At 48.3% G+C, this 17,710-nt stretch overlaps 1 protein-coding gene across 2 annotated transcripts in view; it reads right to left on the bottom strand.

Moving 5' to 3' along the window:
• The window catches only part of KCNQ4 (potassium voltage-gated channel subfamily Q member 4), a 1,096,614-nt gene that overhangs the window by 227,405 nt on the left and 851,499 nt on the right, over nt 1-17,710 (bottom strand). The gene's annotated exons all lie outside the window — the stretch shown is intronic.

The following is a 17,710-nucleotide window of genomic DNA, read 5'->3' as shown; positions in this document are numbered from 1 at the left end:
TGCTCCCTCAAGTGGGACCCCTCATATTTACCTTTAAGTACCCTTGTGCAGTGTGTTTTCAGGGTTCCCACTTTTCGTAGCGCACCAGCAACCAACGGCTTCAGCACCCTGCTCCCGGACGAATCTGGGAAACTCTCGAGAATCGCAAGTGGAACCTTGGGCCCGGCCTTGCTACCTACCTAAATCCCAAAGATGTACCTCGAAATCTAACTGTATGATTTTATATGCAGTTTTCTATTTTCTTCGATTGACTTCAATGATGCATGATTGCTCACAAAAGTGTTTTATTTTGCAAACTTCAAAAATTCATATCTTTGAAAAGCAATTACTGTAGAATGAAGTTATCAGTCTGAAAAATGAAATAAAAATCGGTGTTATTTCTTTAAATTTCTCACAGATTATTCTTGAGTGCGTGTATAATTTTTTGCCTCTGTGAGTACAACAAATGCTTAGTATTACGTCTGATAAGCCTAACTGCTCGCCCACACTACCACAAATAGAGTGTTATCTATTTTTGCCTCTATATACCAATCTGGGTCTCACTGGACTGTCTGCACAGTGTACTTTTGTTTAATTCACTATATTAAGAGCCAGCTTCCTACAACACCCCTCTCAAAGGCCAGAAACAAAACCTGCTCTGTGTGGAGGTACTCCCCAGGCCAGGATGGCCTTCAGGGAGAGAAGCTACAAACGCAATGCTGCCTTTGAAATATGACCTAGGCAGCTCCAGCTAGTGAAGGATGCCAACACCCCTGCTCCACATTTGGCGGGAGGACAGGGGGGGAAATTAGTTAAATTAGGAGGTGGGTCTTCATTCAGCCAGCACCTCCCCTAAGGGGGGCAGGTGATGTGGAGCCTACTTTTAATTTCTATCCATCTTGATTTGAGAGGGAATTAGCCAATTAGGGTCAAGGTAGTGCCCGTTCACACAGGAAGTGGTCACCGAGAGGATGTAGACACCCTAAAGGTAGGTAGCCCATTGGCTACTACCTGTCACCCCCATTAACACCACTAAATAAAGTATTTAGGTTCATCCCTAGACCTTGAACTTCAACAGATACAAAGAAGATACGGACAAAGAAGAGCTGTTGACCCGAGAACAGAAGACCTGCTGTAGAATTTTGGCATGAAATCCTGCCTGCTGCTTCAAAGACCCAACAATCGTGGTGTGCTGTCTCGTCCTGCTGCTGTGAGGACCCCAAGAATCCCAAAGCACCCCCAGGCCCTCACTAATTGCCAGAGAACTCCTTTGAAGTAAAGGAACTCCTCCCCTGCAGTCCGCAGGCATCAAACCCACAAAGTATGGTTTACCACCTTGCAGCTCCCCGGTGACAGAGACCGCACTACTTCAAATAGAGCGTTAGTATTATCTACATTTGCCTCTGTTTACCAATCTGGGTCTCACTGGACTCTGCACAGTTTACTTCATTTCCTATCATTGTACGGTATCATATGGTTGGTATGGTATGGTATAGTCTGTCACTGAATAATATGATATGGTATATTGGCCTGTCATTGTATAGTATGACAGGGTTTGTCCTGTCATTGTGTGGTTTAGGGTAGTATGATATGGCATTGCATGGTATGGTATGTTACGGTATGGTATGTTATGGCTTGGTCTGTCCTCATATGGAATGGTATGGTATTACCTGCCAGTTTATAGTAAAGTATGCCCTGCCATGGTATGGCATGCTACAGTACAGTACGGTACTGCGTGGTATGGTGTGATATGCTATGGTATGCTGTGGTGTGGTCAGTATGTTATGGTCTGCCATTGTACAGTATGTTATGATATGGTATGGCCTATGATTGTATTGTATGGCATGACCTACCATTCTATGACATGAAAGAAAAGGTATGTATGTTTTGTCAAGGTATGGTATGGTATGGATTAGTATGGTATAGAGAACCCGCTTCCTACACTGGAGTGCTTCATCATGTTGATGGGCCATGCATCAAACTTCAAAAACATTGCTAGGGATCCTGCCAATACTTTAAGGAATGACAGCCTGCTTGGCAGTCATTTGTCAATTGGGCGGGCCGCCCCTCCATCTGAGTGAAGGAGTAATTTACTCCATCTCCCTCACTGAGAAAGAAGCTGCTCAGGAAACATCTAAATAGGGTCCAAAGGGAGGAGAGAAGGGAGAGCAAGAAGGGGAGAGGCCAGAGGGAGGAGGAAGGTAGGGATGAAGCAATAAACATACCAGTCTGTTCCCTTTCCCATTTATTCCTATGTGGCTCCCAGATCTTTATGCCAAACAAATGTTGCTATAACTAAAAAAATACTCGTGAGATTGAAACCCGAGTGTCCTTTCAATGAAAATCAAGCTAGTCTCTAATGCAGTCAGCTCTGCTGCTCCTCATAAAACTGTCTGGTTGGGATGTAAATATAGTGCTATCACATTAGGAACACAGGGTCAATCCATCAACCCTCCTAAAAGTTAAGTTAGCACTAAGTAGCGATAGAGAGCCAAATAACACAGAGGAAGGTTGGTACAGAGATCAAAAGTAGAATTAACACTGATTTAGTCAGCTGAAGTGCCATGAATTTAACATTTCAGACTCTCGTGGAATTCTGGGAAACAGCCTCACTAGTTTGGAATTCTGAGGCCATAAAAAGAATAGATATGATGTAATCTCAGAATTTTTTCCTGAAACGATTTACTGAAGTTTACAAAAGTAACATGCAGGTCTCTGAAACGTGTCCCTTAATTCCAGAAACAGGGCCTTAAATGTCACTGTCACAAACTGCCTCACACAACCCATCCTTTCTCAAAGACTTTTCTCTCCTAGCGCTCTCCCACACACATTTTATTTCTCACACACACAACCTTCGCACGCAAATGCACAGAGCTATCCCGTGCGCACAAACGCGCAACGTCTCATATGGAGTGGTATCTTTAGCTTTCTAAGACACACTGTACTCTCTCTTAAACACAAGCATGCAAGTGACACACTTTTCTTTTTTCACACGAGCTCATGGGTGCTTTCTCTTACACGCACAAAGAGCGGTTCTCAGACACACGCACACAACCACGCGCACACACACATCCACACACACACACACACACGCACACACACACAAACACACACGGGCAGACACTGTGATATTTTTCAGGCGCACGCCCCTCTATTATAAACAATGTGCTCACTCTTACAAGCAACCACACTTGCCACCTCTCAGACCTGTGTTCTCTTTACACTTGCTTACTCTGCTCTCGCATGTATGTTTCTCACAGAACAATAAGCCCCTACCACACAATCACGCACAGTGATCTCTTACAGACACCCTAACATGCCTAAGGTACTGGTTCTCACCTTGTAATGTTACACTCCATGTTCTCTTTACATTAAACTGCACTCTCAGAAACATGCTACTCAGTCTCTTACAACCCCCCTCAGAAACAGCGCTCTCTTTCAAGCTTGTCTAATGTGTTCTCCTCTCATTCTCTCGATCTCTCTGTTTCATTTACATGTACGTGCACTGTGTTCTTGTATCAAACAAGTGGCTCACTTTTACACAGGGGCGGGTGAGCCAACCAATTAAGAGGGAGCGCCGAGCAAAGATTCTTGCTCAGCTCCTAGAGACTGTGCATTAGCCGAGTCATGTACATTTTTGCTAAGTAGATCATACACCAAACATCATGTAAATTAAATATAAGAAAGCCCCAGCAATTTTTTTTAAATTGTATTTCTTTAACATGTAGAAGCTTTGATAGTTACACTTCACATTATAGCATTGCATTGAGAAGAACTTATTAAAAAGTGATTGGGCCCGATTCGCAAAAGTAATCTGAGACAAACGTATAACTTTACGACTTTCGGTAAACACAAAGGCATTTACGAGTAGTAAAATTAGACTTTTGTCTAAATTTAGACCAATAGTATAATTTAGACCAAAAGTCTAACTTTACTACTATTAAAGTAGGACTTATGGTCTAAGTTTAGACCAAAAGTCTAACTCAGTCCAAAAGTCTAACTTTACTACTACTAAAGTTAGACTTTTGGTTTAAGTTTAGACCAAAAGTCTAACTTTAGTAGTAAAGTTAGACTTTTGGTCTAAGTCAGACTTTTGGTCTTAACTTAGACCAAAAGTCTAACTTTGCTACTCAAAAATGCCCTTTGTGAATACTGAGAGTTGTTAAGTTAGACTTTCTTCTCAGATTACTTCTGTGAATCGGTCCCATAGTTTTTAAACATAAATCATTAGTGATCTAAAAAGAGAAGACAGTTGTCTTGTAAGCCATACATGTGGCCCAGTTCTTTATAGAACAGCATTGTCTGTTAAATCAAACAATAGATTTTTGTACAACTGGTATTCTGAACTCATATATTTGAAAGTGCTTTGTACATGATAGTGAAGAAAAAGGAGTTTTGATTAAATACAATATTTTCCTAATATCATTTAATTTAAATGGGGAGGCCACAATTTATCAAGGTTTTCTGGTGTCTCATTGTACAAATCATCCACTAAATGGGTATCAACTTATCTTTCCTTTTTCATTTTAACACTTTGTTTTCACCTCCTGGTTCATTATTCTGCAGTTCTCTTGTTGCAGAGGCGAAATGGGGGGAGATCGATTCAGATTTGTGGCAACACATGATGGGGCCCTCAAAGTTCGAGAAAACACTTTTACAGCTAGCGGTTTTTCCATTGTATGGAGGTCCGGGAAGGGTGGGAACACTAATTAAGTCAGGGGAGTGCAATTGGGCATGCTGAGATTTCAACAAAGGGCTACGCACCAGAGAATAATGTAAGGTCAGGATTGAGTGTTCAAAGTGTGCATGTAGGCATGCACTCATATACTGGGGTGGGTCTGCAGGAGGAGCCTGTTGAAGATATGGTGGGGGCAGGGGTCCGTGGGGGCCCGGAGTGGATTGATTTCATCGTCTTCAGTGTGTCTTCGGTAGTGAGTGGGGGACATGGGTCTGAACACCCTTTGCAGAAGGCAGGCCACAGTGTGGGTGAGGGGGGCACAGGGTTTTGCTGGAAAGGTTCTTACACCGATCAGTTCGGACAGGCTTCTGTTCTGGTTGCAGTTTTATGTTCAGTATGGTGATTCTAGGGTATTCCGGGAGGGGTTTAGTTGGAGGTTCACAGGTGAGAGGGTGAGCAAATAATATGAAATTAGTCCAGAAATATCCACAGGTGATGCAGGGAAATCTACTAAAAGAAGTGCAGGAAGGCAGAATGGCTGGCCCATTTCACATTTGGTTATTGACAATCTGATTATATCCCCCACAGGGGTTGTGCCACAGATAGAGAAGGGACAATTCTGGTTAATCCAACATTGTTCCTGGCCTGAAGGAGATTGGTGAATAATTTTATATCAGAGAATCTGGCATCGATGTCCTACTCATCGGTAGCTGTGGCAATGGCAATGGTGGAAAATATGGGCAGCGGAGCAGAAATGACTACGTGTGACATTAAGTCTGCCTTTCTCTTACTACTGGTGCATCCGGAGGATTTCCAGCTACCGGTGATTCAGTTTAACGGGCAACGGTATGTGGAAAGAGCATTACTCATGGGAGCTTGATCTCTTGCACTCTATTTGAGTGTTTCAGTTCCTTCCTGCAGTCAATCAATCAAACAGGTAATTGTTAAGCGCCACTGCTCACCCGTGAGGGTCTCAAGGTGCTGGGGAGGAGGGTAGGGTGCAGGTTCCAGTCCATCAAGGAGGAGGTCTTTCGAAGAGCCAAGTTTTGAGGTTTCTCGTGAAGATGGGGAGTGATATAGTCTGTCTGAGGTAGAGCGGTAGGGCGTTCCAGGCTCCGGCCGCAAGGAAGGAGAAGGAGCGGCCTCTCGATCTAGTCTTTCTGGCACGGGGGACCACAACGTAGAGAACTGGGCATCATAGGGTCCCTTGGGGTGCGTGGAAAGCGAGTCGACTGTTCAGGTATGCTGGTCCAGCTTTGTGGAGGGCTTGTGTGCATGGCTGAGGGTCTTGAAAGGGATTCTAGCCTTGATTGTGAGCCAGTGGAGTGTGTGCAGGTGCTGGGAGATGTGGCAGTGTCTTGCAGGTTGAGGATGAGTCTTGCAGCAGCGTTCTGGATGTTTTGTAGCTTGCGTGTGAGGTTTTTGTTTATTCCGGCGTAGAGTGCATTGCCGTAGTCGAGTCTGCTGGTGACGAGGGTGTAAGTGATGGTTTTTCTGTGCTCGAGGGGGATCCATTTGAATGTCTTGCATCGGAGGCAGAGGGTGTGGAAGCAGGATGATGCAACAGAGTTAATCTGGCAGTCCATTTTGAGCTCGGAGTCCAGGATGATTCTGAGGTTGCGGGCATGGTCCGTGGGGGTGGGCAAGCTTCCGAGGGTGGGGGCTACCAGGTGTCGTCCCAAGCGTCGGGGTGTGAGCCCATGATGAGTACCTCTGTTTTGTCCATGTTGAGTTGTAGGCAGCTGTTTGTCATCCATTTGACGACTGCTTCCATGCCTTCTTGAAAGTTGTGTTTGGCTGTGTTTGATTCGTTGGATAGGGAGAGGATGAGTTAGGTGTCGTCTGCGTAGGAAACAATGTTGAGTCCGTGGGTTCTGACGATGAGGGCGAGCGGAGCCATGTAGACGTTGAAGAGCGTGGGGCTGTGGGAGGATTCCTGGGGGACTCCTCAGGTGGTTGGTGTAGGGTCCAAGAGGAAAGGAGGGAGTCTGACCCGCTGCGTTCTGTCGGAGAGGAATGAGCGGATCCAGTTGAGGGCCTTGTCCTGGATCCCTACTTTATAAAATCTGCATGTTAGGGTGCAGTGAGAGACTGTGTCGAAGGCGGCTGAGAGGTCGAGGAGGATGTGGGCTACTGTCTCTCCTCTGGCCAGGAGGGAGTGGATGTCATCCATTGCGGGGAGGAGGGCGGTTTCAGAACTGTGTTTTTTTTCTAAAGCCAGATTGGGAGGAGTCGAGGATGTTGTGCTCTTCAATGAAGGTGGCGAGTTGGCTGTTAGCGGCTTTCTCGATGACTTTCGCAGGGAACGGGAGCAGGGAGATGGGTCTGTAGTTTTTGGGGTCAGTAGGGTCTGCCGAGGGCTTCTTTAGGAGGGGGTTGAACTCTGCATGTTTCCAATCATCGGGGAAGGAGGCGTTCGCCAGGGAGCGGTCGATGGTGTGTTGAAGCATGGGTGCGATGGTGTCGGTGGCTCTGTTGAAGATATGGTGGGGGCAGGGGTCCGTGGGGGCCCGGAGTGGATTGATTTCATCGTCTTCAGTGTGTCTTCGGTAGTGAGGGCTGTCCAGCTGTCGATCGTTGGCTTCAGGGTGTTGGGTGGTTGGCGAGGGTTCAGTGTGTTGGCTTTCTTCGTCGAAGTTGTCGTAAATGTTCTCGGTTTTGTGGTGGAAGAAGGTGTTGAGTTTGTTGCAGAGGTCTTGTGAGAGAGGGATGTCTGTAGATTCGCTGGTGGGTTGGGTGAACTCTTTGATGATGCTGAAGAGCTCTTTCTGTTGTGCGAGTGTGTGGAGATTCTGTCTTCAAGCGCTTTTTTTCTCATTTTTCTGATGAGTTGGTGGTGGGCCTTGGTGGCGGCTCTGAACTTGTTGTAGGCTTCTGTGGATTTGAAGTTCCTTCAGGCCTTTTCAAGGCGGCGGCATGTGCGTCTGGACTCTCGAAGTTCAGCAATAAATCATCTGCCTTTCTTGGTGTTTTTGTTGTTGTTCTTCTTGAGGGGGGCTATGATGTTGGCGCTGTCAGAGATCCATCTGTGCAGAGTTCGGGCTGCGGTGTTGGGGTCGTCGTCTTCCGTGGTGGTTGGGGTGGAGTTGCAAAATGAGGAGGTGAGCTGGTCTTCGGTGATTTTGGTCCAGTTTCTTCTTGGGAGCAGGTGCTCTGAAGGTGAAGTGGATGCATCGATGGTCTGTCCACGGGGGTTCGGTGGTGTGACTGAAAGTGATGGCGTTTCCTGTTGTGAATAGGGGGTTGAGGGTGTGTCCTGCTGAGTGTGTCAGGGCGGGTGGGGCGGTCCTTCCAGGAGATCTTGTATCCTTGTGGAATAGTGATGGTGATGACTGGTCCTGAGGTAGTGTTGGTCCAGGTTTCGGTGAAGAATGAGATGTCTGGTATGGTGCTGTCGAGGAGGTCCCAGATTTCGGTGGCGTGTTTGTGGAGGGATCGGACGTCGAGGAGGATGCATTGCAGGGTCTTCGGTTCTGTTGTGTTCTTGCGGGTGGGTTGTGCTGGATTCGCGGTCTTGGCAGAGCTGCAGGAGTGGCGGTAGCAGTGACAGCTGAGGGGCCGTGGGTGTCGGCTGGTGATGCTAGCTTGCAGTTGTTGTTGCAGCCTGGGTTGAGTGCGTGGAGTGTCGCTTGGTTGTAGCATTGGAGGTTTGGAGATCCAGGGTTCCTGGTGCTGGTCGCTGTCGGGTTGTGGACGGGCACAGGCAGGCTTGCCTTTGGCGCGGCTGATCAGCAGCCGTAATTAAGTAGGGCTCTGGGAGGACTGGACAGCTGGGAGGCGAGTGAGGGGAGGGGAACTGGAATGGGCTGGTAGCGCTGGGGGGAGGGGCCGCTGGGGCAGCAGGGACGGGAAAAACGGGGGCAAGGAGGCCAAAAGAGTAAGGAAAAGTGAAATAAAGAGAAAAAGTGCAAAAATAATAAAGGGTGAAATAGATCAGAAAGCAGAGAAAAAGTGATGAAAAGACTGAAGGGTGAAGAAGCTAGAGGGTGAGACGGAGCAGAAGGAGAGGATGAAGGGGGCAGAAAGCAGAAAGTGGAGCGGAGCGAGAAAAGAAGTCAGAGGTCCACTGGACCACCAGGGATGAGGTGCAGGTATAACCTGCGGCCGGAGGAGAGCCTTGAACACCAGCACTACAGGAGAGCTGGGGTTCACAGAGGGCCTCACTTAATAATGCAGCTGCGAGGGTGGGAGAGCAGTTTCACTGACAGTGAGTCAGTGGTCTTGCTCGCCTGTCCCGCAGCGGCTGCCAGTAAGTAGGGGTCAGGGAGGTTTGGACAGCTGGGAGGAGGGAGCGGCGAGGGAAATGGGAACAGGCTGGTCACACTGGGGGTGAGGGGACGCGGGGGCAGCAGCGGCGGGAAAAACAGGGGAAAAGAGGCCAAAAGAGCGAGGAAAAGAAAAATAAAGTTTAAAATGGCAAAAAGAATAAACGGTGAAATGGAGCAGAAAGCAGGGGAAAAGTGATGAAAAGATTGAAGGGTGAAGAAGCTAGAGGGTGACCCAGAGCAGAAGGAGAGGATGAAAGGGGCAGAAAGCGGAGCGGAGTGAGAGAAGGAGTCAGAGGTCCAATGGACCACCAGGGATGGGGCGCAGATATAACCTGAGGGTGGAGGAGGGCCTCGAACACCAGCACTTAGGGAGTGCAGGGGCTCAAAGAGGGCCTCACTTAATGGTGGAGCTGCAAGGGTGGGAGAGCAGTTTGGCTGACAGTGAGTCAGTCGTCGTGCTCGCCTGTCCCCGCAGCGGCCGCCATTAAGTAGGGGTTGGCGGAGGGCTGGACATCTGGGAAGCGGAAGCAGGGAGGGGAACTGTAACATGACTGGTCGCACTGGGGCGGTGGGGTCGCGTGGGCAGCAGCGGCGGGAAAAACAGGGGAAAGGAGTCCAAAAGAGCGAGTAAAAGTAAAAGAAAAAGAAAAAGTGCAAAAAGAATAAAGGATTAAACGGAGCAGAAAGCAGAGAAAAAGTGATGACAAGACTGAAGGGTGAAGAAGTTAGAGGGTGACAAGGAGCAGAAGGATAGGATGAAGGGGGCAGAAAGCAGAATGCGGAGCAGAGCGAGAGAGGGAGTCAGAGGTCCACTGAACCACCAGGGATGAGGCGCACGTATAACCTGCCAGTGGGGGAGGGCCTCGAACACCAGCACTACTAGTGTGCAGGGGTTCACTATGAGTCCGGGGGCTCACAGAGGGCCTCAAATAATGGTGGAGCTGCGAGGGTGGGAGAGCAGTTTCAATGACAGTGAGTCACTGGTCTTGCTCGCCTGGCCCAGCAGCGGCTAGCCATTAAGTAGGGGTTGGGGAGGGCTGGACAGCTGGGAGGCGTGAGCTGGGAGGGAAATGGGAACGGGCTAATGAAGCTGGAGGGGAGGGGCCGCAGGGGCAGCAGCAGCAGGAAAAAGGGAGAAAAGAGGCTAAAAGAGCAAGGAAAAATCTAATCAAAAGAAAAATGGCGAAAATAATTAACGGTGAAATGGAGCAGAAAGCAGAGGAAAAGTAATGAAAAGATTGAAGGGTGAAGAAGCTAGAGGGTGACACGCAGCAGAGGGACAGGGTGAAGGGGGCAGAAAGGGGAGCGAGAGAAGGAGTCAGAGGTCCAATGGACATCCAGGGGTGAGGCGCAGGTATAACCTACGGGTGGAGGAGGGTCTCGAACACCAGCAATACGGAGTGCAGGGGCACACAGAGGGCCTCACTTAATGTTGGAACTGCAAGGGTGGGAGAGCAGTTTCGCTGACAGTGAGTCAGTCGTCGTGCTCGCCTGTCCCCGCAGCGGCCGCCATTAAGTAGGGGTCAGGGAGGGCTGGAAAGCTGGGAGGCGGGAGCAGGGAGGGGAACTGGAAAGGGCTGGTGGCGCAGGGGCAGCAGTGGTGTGAAAAGCAGGGGAAAGGAGGCCAAAAGAGCAAGGAAAAGTAAAATAAAGAGAAAAACTGCAGATAGAATAAAGGGTGACATGGAGCAGAAAGCAGAGAAAAAATGATGAAAAGACTGAAGGGTGAAGAAGCTAGAGTGTGACACGGAGCATAATAAGTGGATGAAGGGGGCAGAAGTATTGCTTTTTGGGAGTTTTTTCTGCTGGTAGTCGTTATCATTCTTTGGGGAGCTGAGTTGTCCCATCAGAAGGTGACTTTCGGGATAGACAACATGGCAGTGGTGCACATTCTGAACGGGTAGTCAGGCAGGGATACCCAGGTGTTGAAGTTCCTATGAGTGTTTGTGCTGGGTGGTTTGAAACATGACATTCTGTTCAGGGAGCGACATGGGGGTTGACAATGACGTTGCTGGTGCCTTGTCTCATTCACAGAGGGAGAAATTCCAGGGGCTGACCACAGAAGCTGACAGAGTCGCGACACCAATGCGGGGGGAGCTCTGGACTGTAGGAAACAGAGGAGGTAACAGCTGGTGGTAGGGTCTTTGACTGTGTCCACGAGGAGTTTGGACACTCAGGCTAGGGTGGAATTTCTGGAAACAGGTGCTCAGGGTAGGGTGCCCTGGGTGGCAGAGAACTGATCATGTGGTTCAGTTCCTTTTGACACAGAGAGATGGGGTTGTCAGTGGTTACCGTTGCAGGAAACTTAGCAGGTGTAGAGTTCAAGGGGAAGCTGCTGTGGGTTTACACACCATCCGCAGGCGAGCCATAGGAAGGTACTGTTGAAAGGCTGGACCAGGGAAAGTGGACCGGTGGGTCAGAGAAGGAAGCCATTGACATAGCTATTTTTGAGCAAGGACATTGAGATCCAAGGGCATCAATAAAACAGATGTGTTTAGAACAGTGGTGAAGGGGATGATCTTTGTGGCCTTTGGGGTTTTCGAATAGTTGGGAGGGAGAGGGTGTACTGGGATGCCATGGAGTGAAGTCGTGAAAGGTGAGGCCCAGTAATGGGTGTATGGTTACACAAGTCTAAGATAAATCAGATGGCGGTTGGATGGAGGGTTGTTTTCAAGTCTTACCCTGAGGTGTGGTTCTGTCTGGTATACTGGGGAGCTAGGCTGTGGGCCCAAGGGGGCCTGAAAAGTCAGGGTAATATGTCATCACAGGGATGGGCTGGGTGTGACTGCATTTCAGCTGCTCTCGATTTTGTAGAAAGTTCGGGCCCTGTCGGGGGTGCCGGCAATGGATTATGGAAAACACTCTTTTCGGATTGGAGTGGCCACAGAGGTGGGTAGGATAGGTTGGAACCATGAGAACATTATGCAGTTGGGGTGGTGGTCCTCTGATTGTTACAGGAGGTATGAGAGAACAGGGTGATAACTGGAGATCAGGGTTGCCTTACTTTTTCTAGTATTTAATGTTTTGCTTTGTTATAGGTTCGGTTTTGGGTCTAGAATGCGACGAGCTGTCTATTGGGATCATGAGCATTCTTTTGTCAAGTGGATGGAGAGATAAGTGGTGAAGAGGGGTCATGGGTTCAATTTGGGTTTTGATTCTCTGGTGTTTCCCACTAGCTGGTATAGCACGGGGGTATGCGGTGGAAAGGTTTGTTGACATATCTGAATACGTTGTTGAAGGATACGGGGCATACAACGTTTCCACAAAACTTTTTCACCGCAAGGAATCACAACACGGTCGTTACAACAACCGCGTTGTGATTCCGCATACCATTACTCCGCAAGTTGCAACAACGACTTGCGGAGAGGAGGAGTGTTGGATTTAAAATCCAACACCTTCCCTAGTGTCCGCACAGACTGGAGTTGGAATAGTAAATATACTATTCCAACATCCAGCGCCCCCCCTCCGCAAGTCGTTGTTCCGACTTGCGGAGTTATGGTATGCGGAATCACAATGCGGTCGTTGTAACAACCGCGTTGCGATTCCCTGAGGAGAAAAAGACTGCAGGATAACGACATACATCCGGGTACGAGGTGTCCAGATGTTGGTATGGCATGGAGGTATGCAATGGAAAGGTTTGTTGACATGTCTGAACAATTTGTCGAAGGGTAAGAGGTGTCCGGATGTGCTTGTGACTCATCTGGGTGAAAACAATTTAGTGGTTGAAAAGGGTTTGGCACTGTTGCGAGCTATGAAGACAGATTTGAGAGAGATTAAACCACATGGGGGCAAGGCTTTGCACTTATTGCAAATTCGAGAGGTCTTGGCTAAGGTCTTAAACATTTAAATAATACAACGGTCCAGGGGGCGGGCAAGAAAAGTCCCGGGTCGGGCTTTTTCCGGAGTGCCACTTGGCTAAGAAGTTGTGATGCGTTTTGCTACGTTTATTATTGTTGCCATCGGCGAACTAGGTTGAAAGGGAGGCTGCGAACAAGCTCACATCTGGATGGGCCAGGAAGTGAAAGATTACACTTTAGCAAGTTTGTGTTAGATGTTAATAGATGCAAAAAGTGGCCTTTTCACACAAACCTGGATGTGCTGTTACTCTCTCATCCAATAGGAGTTTGTGGGGCAGCTAACCACGGGGAGCTATTAGGGAGATGGTACAGTCCAGGTTAATTTTCTGGGTTTGGGCTATGTGGGCTAATCTGGGGTATTTTTTTGTTAAAGCCTCACTCAAGTTCAAGTAGTCTTTATTCGATTTGTGCATCATAAAAGACATAAAATACAATATATACATATAAAAATGCTTTTAACAGACGACATGCTCGTCTACATGACTGCACCCGATACCGGCATCCCGGCCCTGTTAGATCTCTGTAACGACCATGGGCGCGCATCAGGTTACACACTAAATTGGTCGAAATCTATCGTATACACACTGAAAGGCCCGGCACCGAGGTTGCAGGATGGCTGTCCGTTGCTTACGACGACGGTCTCCTTCAAATACTTAGGTATTGTTGTCACGAACACGGAGGCAGACTTCTTTGCCAGTAACTTAAAACCACCTATAGATCGCCTGCGGGCGGACGTCAAGCATTGGGCGGCCCTCCCATTGACCCTACTGGGTAGGGCAGCGTTATACAAAATGATGGCGCTCCCGAGGCTCCTCTATGTCCTAGAAAATACCCCACACCTAGTCCCGCCGCGATACTTCCAGCAGATAGTAGCATTAGTCACTGCCTTACTCTGGGGCACTGGCCCAGCGCGTATAGCGTACGATAAGTTGGTTAAAAGCTGGTATGAGGGGGGTATAGCGCTCCCCAACATCCAACTATACTACTGGGCGGCTCACCTTAAAATCATAAACTACTGGATCCACGCCCCGAAAGACGACCCGGCCTACCGGGCGGACTGGACGCAGCTTGGGACGGAATGCATGCTGTCTGTACTCTATAATAAATCGCAACTTAAAACCCTACTCGGCCCGACCAAACACACGGCAACTCTATGGCACATGGCACAGGCCCGGTTGGGGTGGGCAGGACGTATCACCAAAATGACACCCTTGTGGGACACAAAGGCATTTGGGAACCTCAGAAGCTGTATGGGATTTGGGCGGTGGGACTCCATAGGCATCTCCACAGTAGGGGATCTCTGGGACAAGGACACGGTTGTACCATTTCCACACCTACAACAACAGTATAACCTTGGACCCACAGAAACATTCAGATATGTGCAAATTAGGCACGCGTTACAGCGGGCGATTCCTGCGGGCACCGATCTGCCGGAATCCTCCCCGCTAGAGGATAGACTATTAACAGAATTCATGGTCCAGAGCGCTACCTCCCTCACATATAAAAAACTGATCAATAATCTCAAAGACCCAACATTGAAACTTAAAGAAAAATGGGAGGGAGAGTTGGGCGGGACGGATGAATTTGAATGGAATGAGGCGCTGGCCTCCCCGAAAGAGGTGGGGATCTCCAGTAAGCTCAGGCTGGTGCAACTTAAAATCCTGCACCGCATCTACTATACCAGAACGCTGCTGCATAAAATACAGAGAGCACCACATCCCTTTTGTTTGAGAGGCTGCGGGGAAGAAGGGACACTGCTTCACACACTCTGGGAATGCCCACAAATACGGGAATTCTGGAGACGGATAATGCGCTCGATCTCCCAAGCCCTAAAACACACGATACTACCTGAACCACGCAAGTGCCTTTTAAATATCTGGGACCCCAACGACCTAGGCAGATATGAATTGATTTGGGCGACGCTGGCTATAACTGTGGCCAAGCGGGACATAGCACAGAAATGGGGCGCAACAGAACTGCCCACCGCAAGTAGATGGGCCAAGAACCTGGACATGCTAATGATAACGGAAAGGGCAGTGTATGTACTACGCGCGGCGCCGCGCAAGTGGAACAAGGTATGGACGGCATGGAATATATACAGAGGGGAGATTTGTGACCCCTTACCGGAGGGAGAAGACCCAGACTCAGAGGGGGAAGAGGGCTAATACAAGTTAAAGAGAGTACACCTCAGCACACTGTGTTATGATATAAATGGCATAGACCTGGCTATCTACCGCCATGCGCACCGGGAAACTGAGGATGTGGAGAAGGGGGTGGAAACAAAATGGCAATGATGACACATGGTTGGGGGGGGGGGGAAGGGGAGTTTGTTGTTTCTGTATTATTAAAAGTGATGATGACGTTACATTATACATGGCAGGGGGAGTAGGTAGAAGAATACAATATAAATGTACAAACTGTCTATTAACATGTCCATGAGACTTCAATGGTTCCTATACCACAATCCTGGATATGCAGAGGATATTTGCTGTTTACAAATGTTGAAAGGGAAAACTGTCACCGATACCTTCTGAATGTACAAAACTGACTAACCATTATTCCTTCCTCTTAATAATAAAGTTTAAAAAAAAAAAAAAAAAAAAAAAAATGCTTTTAAGCCATATTAAATCACATATATAAACTACATGGATAAAAACACAAAGCATTACACAAAGCCTAACAAATAAGCACATATAAAGTGTTAATCGAAACACGAAGACATGAACTTTATAAAATAGAAATTATAAGAAACCACTTGCTAGATATTTTTTATATACCTGCTTCTGACTAGCCAGGCCCAACCTAAATATTTTGCTAGCCCCACAACAATTAGTGGGGTTAGGTTGGTTTTTAAAATACGACTTGCTTCTAAGGCTGAACGGGTACCTAGTCTTCTACAGACCGGACTTAACCATTTGGATCTAGGTGCAGAGTACAAAGGGCACACAAACAAAAAATGGTCAAGACTTTCACCCTGGCCAGGGCATTTTGGACAATGCCCAGACCCACCAAAACCCCATTTTTTTGTGAAATCCCTTAAAGGTAAAGAACCGCATCTAAACTGATCTTGGGCTATAAGACCCCATTTTGCGTGTGGAGACCTGAAGGCTGACAGGACTAGGTGTAGAGAAAAAAGATTCCCTCCCCTCATTCCCCTCACCCCACATAAGCAAGTTTGGGTCTGGGGTTTGTTTTCCGAGGAAAGCCTTTTCTGTTTTCATGCAAGGGTGCTTTTCATTGGAATGTGTGTGCAAGAGTTTTAACATGATGTATTGGTGTCGGTTTGAGACTAGTGGGGTTGGTGGTTGGTCAAGAAGTTAGAATGGGTTTAAGTAAGATTATTGCTGTTTCCATCAGCGAACCAGGCTGGAAGGGAGGCTGTGAAAAAGCTCACATCTGGACAGGGCCTCTACCTCAGACACGTTGTGCTCTCTCTCACACACAAGCACTGTTTTCTTCTCTTATACAAAAGCAGAATGATGCCCCTTCTCTCTCACTTACACGGAGACTGACTGTTTTTTTTTGGGGGGTTTGGGGGGGGGGGGGAGCAGACATTCCTACCGTAGACCGGTCCGGCGCATGCAGCGGCAGTAATGTGCACCCACAGGCGCACGTTCTCACACGCGGTCTATTCATGGCCCGCTTTATCTTGGATAAATTAGTCCGATGTCCTTGGTGGGACACCATAGTCTGTTGCCATGGAAATGCTTGGGAAGTCTCTGGATGAGGGATGGGATATAATATTTCTTTGGAATGGTAGCGTTCGTAGAGGCAGCTGGCACGGCCTGAACAAGGCACCGCTCTCAATGCGCCGGCCCTCCCGAAATAGGCAATGCACGCTGAGAAAACACTGTAAAAGTTATGTTTCCGTCGCTGTGTTTATTTTTGGATGTCAGCGTCTGTACGTGCAGTCAGTCTTTTCCTTATATATACTAATATGTGTTTCAGGCCAGGACTAGAGGTGATTCAAGAGTCGAGGCCGTGAACGTGAGCAAAGAGAGGCAGTCGGCGGGCACTGCCCACGGGCACTGTGCCAGTGAAAGGGAGAGCGGTGATCCCCGCGGGCAATTGCCCAAGTGTGGGGGAGGGAGGATCCTGCGTAGGTATCAGTCAGTGAGTGATCCTGGGCAGAGAGAAGTTATCACGGCCACATAGGAAGAAGTGAGACATTGGGGAGGTAAAAGTGGGAGGGAGCCGAGATATAATCAGACAGTGCATCTGGACCCGAGAGCGAGTCCCTGGACCACTCAAGACAGGGAACACCCCAGCGTGCTCTCAGCCAAAGATGGAGTCAGTGACTTTCAGCAGTCAGAGCGCACAGAGACCAGTGGGTGCCACTGCCCCTTCCTGGGCTACAGAGGGAGAGCCGAGTCCCGAGGGTGGAGAGAGACGGCTCCTGTATACTTGGCAGTGTCCTGGTCCACTCAGAGAATGGAGAGAACAGACGGGGTCAAATGAGACAGAAGAAAACTTGCAGTGACCTTGGGCACAGGTATTGCATCCGGACCCGTGAGTGTGCACCGGAACTGGTAAAACACTGAGATACCACCAAATACCCCTGGATTAGAAAACCAGTCAGTGAGCCTGAGCAGATAAAGGTGCACATAGAGCCGTGAGTACGTCTCTGGGCCACCAAGGGAGAGCCACATTGTTGCACAATGTCTCTAGGCCCAAAATGGAGAGAATTAACCTACTGGCCAGCGTCCTTAGACCTGCGAGGGAAGTTACAGTTCTAGAAAACTTCGCTTCTGCTCGAAATGGAAGGCATAAGGCAGTGAAAGAGGGAGAAGCCTTGCAAGCATCCAGTGGTTCCTAGAGAGAACTGTCTGCGACATTAAAACAAATAACACAAAATGCATTTTACGTACCAAAAAGATGTAAATAAGCCGTAGTATGTACAACTGCTTCTTTTCACAGTACCATATAAG

The sequence above is a fragment of the Lissotriton helveticus genome, chromosome 3_1, assembly GCF_964261635.1.
Source record: "Lissotriton helveticus chromosome 3_1, aLisHel1.1, whole genome shotgun sequence".
NCBI classification, from domain to species: Eukaryota; Metazoa; Chordata; class Amphibia; order Caudata; family Salamandridae; genus Lissotriton; species Lissotriton helveticus.
Note: the sequence above shows the minus strand (reverse complement) of the source record. Positions and strands in the feature narration are given on the sequence as shown.